A 3,997-nucleotide genomic window follows, 5' to 3' on the forward strand; every position below is an offset into this window, starting at 1 on the left:
TACCTCGCAAAGACTAAAATGTATTTTAAGTTTGCTTGTTCCTGAAGTTCCACAAGTCACAGTCGATATTCATCTTTACTTCACATCTGCTGCTCTGTCGATCTGAACTGTGAAAGAGTTGATTTTCACTCCACTTCCTGTTCATTAACATTAAATATACTTTACGCTGATGTCACAACACCAAATGTATTTCAGCTGAATCTCTCCTCTAACGTCCAGTTGCAGTTTGTAACCACTGGTGGTCGCTGTTTCCTCATGTAACTCCCTGTCAGTGCTTGTGTGTGACATGGTGTGTGACAGAATGTAAAACACACACACACACATACACACACAAACACAGCCCCTCCATCTGCTCATCCACGTCCCTCTGTTGTGTAACCAGATGTCACAGGGCGTCCATCCTGTTGTCTGCAGCTGTTTGTTGTGGCTGTTGTTTACTGTTTACCTGAATGTGCAGGCACAATCACTCCGGCGATGAACCAGTGGACCGTGACGACCACACCAGTGACTGTAAGAAGTGACATCATGGATCTCAGTGGCTGACAGGAAAGCAGGAAGCATGGCGACGAGTCTCAAGTCCAAACGCACAACATGAAAACACTGAGGGCACAAGCATCAGCTGTGACTGGAGTCATTGTAATACTCTGTTACACAGGACACACACACAAACTGTATTGTCTCTGTCTCACACAATCCATCATGGCCTGGACGACTGGCCTGTGTGTGGCTGGTCTCTGGTCCTTCTCCATAAGGCTGCTGCTGATGATGATGATGATGCTTTACCCGTGTGCCGTGTCAACAAAGCTCCTTCCTCCTGAAGACGACTCTCCCTGTGCCTCCTCTGGCTCCTGGTTTAATAAAAAAAGGTGAATGATTAACAGACAACACAGCTGGTGGCTCAGTGTCCTCAATGTTGTGTAATGAGGATTTAACCATAAAGCTATACAACTGTTAGAGATAAGTAACTCATAACAATAGTAATCAAAGTGACTTACGTCATTTAAATGTAACTTTTGAGGGAAGAATTAACACAATGTCCCCACAACAGAAAACTGTCTCACTCAGTTCACTGAATGTATTGATTTGATTCAGATCCTGATAAGCTGATGCTGCTCTTTCTGACGTCCACACAAAATATAAATCAAATACAAGTCCGTGAAGACACTTATAGAGACAAGCAAATTATCACATTAAAGTATATTTGTATTTTACAAATATACTTGTATTTTGTATTTTACAAATATTTAAAAATAAAAATTTTCTGGAAACATCATATTTATATTCATATACACTATGATACATGGATTATACATAAATAGAAAATGAATATATAGAAGGAACTTTCCAACATATTAACTAATTCTAATTGCTGAATTTGAATATATGCATATTAATTGTTCATAGTTTTATTAATCATAATCAGACATAACCCACCATGTTGCTATACTCTTCATTAACATCAACACAGAGGTTACTAATATATGATACATATCTACATCTTTTTACAACATTACCATTCGTAATCATACATATATACCATCAAACATATAATGATATTCTTATATATATATTCCATTTTGAATACATGTTTAGGTTTCCCACCCCATTATATCCCATTTATTTGTATGAATAGATCTTGGTATGGCCAGTGGTTATTAACCATCAGGATTTGATGGTTGAGCCAGCAAGACACTCTCCCTCCTGTTAAAGTGTGTGTGCGTGTGCAGAGATGGGCAGTATTTCTATAGTTTGTATTTAAAATACGTATTTTATTACTTTTGAGTATTTAGTAATTTGTATTTGACAGGGTTGATAAAAATCTAACGTAGTTTGTAACAAAATGTTTTAGAGTGGAGTAATTTTGTATTTAAAATACTGCGAGTAGGATCTACCCCCACTAATGCGGGCACTCCCGATCTATTTGTCCAATCCCCAAGCATCTACGACCTTCGGAAAAGAAAAACCCAATTTTTGCAATTATCGTAAGGGGGGGTATAGCGTCGGGTTTCCGGATAGAGTTAGGGTCAGGGTTATGGCTAGGAAAGTCGTAGAGACTTGCAAGTAGGCTCTACCCCCACTAATACGGGCACTAGCGATCTATTGGTCCCATCCCCGAGCGTCTACGACCTTCGGAAAAGAAAAACCCAATTTTTGCAATTATCGTAAGGGGGGTATTGCGTCGGGTTTCCGGATAGAGTTAGGGTCAGGGTTATGGCTAGGAAAGTCATAGAGACTTGCAAGTAGGCTCTACCCCCACTAATACGGGCACTCCCAATCTATTGGTCCCATCCCCAAGCTTCTACGACCTTCGGAAAAGAAAACCCCAATTTTTGCAATTATCGTATTGCGTCGGGTTTCAGGATAGAGTTAGGGTCAGGGTTATGGCTAGGAAAGTCGTAGAGACTTGCAAGTAGGCTCTACCCCCACTAATACGGGCACTCCCGATCCATTGGTCCCAACCCCGAGCTTCTGCGACTTTTGCAATTATCGTAAGGTTTCAGGGCGTCGGGTTTCAGGATAGAGTTAGGGTCAGGGTTATGGCTTTTTCTTTTCCGAAGGTGGGGGTAAAGCCTACTCTCAAGTCTCTACGAATTTCCTAGCCATAACCCTGCTCGGGGATGGGACCAATATATCGGGAGTGCCCGAATAAGTGGGGGTAGAGCCTACTCTCAAGTCTCTACGACTTTCCTAGCCATAACCCTGACCCTAACTCTATCATGAAACCCGACGCCATACCCCCCCTTACGATAATTGCAAAAATTGGGCTTTTCTTTTCCGAAAATCGCAGAAGCTAGGGGATGGGACCAATAGATCGGCAGTTCCCGAATTAGTGGGGGTAGAGCCTACTCTCAAGTCTCTACGACTTTCCTAGCCATAACCCTGACCCTAACTCTATCCTGAAACCCGACGCCATACCCCCCCTTACGATAATGGCAAAAATTGGGTTTTTCTTTTCCGAAGGTCGCAGAAGCTCGGGGATGGGACCAATAGATCGGGAGTGCCCGAATTAGTGTGGTCGTCCTCCAACCTGAAGGTCGGCAGTTCGATCCCCAGTCTTCTCCATCTGCATGCCGAAGTGTCCTTGGGCAAGATGCTGAACCCAGAATTTCTCCCCATATAAGAACAGAGTGCTGCTAATAGCTGCACTGTGAATGTGTGTGTGTGAATGGGTGAATGTAAAAAACTGTACTGTAAAGCGCTTTGAGTGGTCATCAAGACTAGAAAAGCGCTATATAAATACAAACCATTTGTATAAAATGTTTCTCTTATGTTCATTATAATGGCGGATCCTGTATCGTGTTGGAATCTGATAGTGGTGGTGGACCACCATCGAAGTGTCAGCTGATGGTGGATCATGCTTGTGGGGGCTGCTGACTGTGGACTATGATTACTACAAGATTGCTTGATATACAATATTTCAGATACTCGACCATTACTGACAATAATCCATCAATTAATTTACCTTCCCTTATGCTACAAAGTGTTTATTCTAATCAATGCTGCAAACACCCTTATCTTTCTGATCTTCTCCTTTACACGTGGCATCTATTGCACTCATGTCTGGCCTGGGAGAGGGATCCCTCACATGTGGCTCTCTCTGAGGTTTCTACCTTCATTTTACCCTGTTAAAAGATTTTTTTCTAGTTTTTCCTTACTTGTGTTGAGGGTTAAGGGCAGAGGACGTCACACCTTGTTAAAGCCCTGTGGGACAAATTGTGATATCTGAATATGGGCTATAGAAATAAAATTTGATTGATTTAAGGAGCTCTGTTAGTTTTTAAATAAGTTTAGGATTCGCAGCTAAAAACTTTTCATGCTGTGCTTTTTAAAAAAATGAAACCTGAATTAATCTCTTTCATCATTGACAATGAAAACATGAACGTCTACTGCCTTTCCTCCTTTGTCTTTTTGTGTGGTGGAGCTACTGTAACTGCTTGGCACATCACGAGTCTTCCTTGGTGTGCAGCCGCAAAACATGAACAAAAGAACAAGACAA

This window comes from Limanda limanda, chromosome 2 (assembly GCF_963576545.1).
Source record: "Limanda limanda chromosome 2, fLimLim1.1, whole genome shotgun sequence".
Taxonomy (NCBI): domain Eukaryota; kingdom Metazoa; phylum Chordata; class Actinopteri; order Pleuronectiformes; family Pleuronectidae; genus Limanda; species Limanda limanda.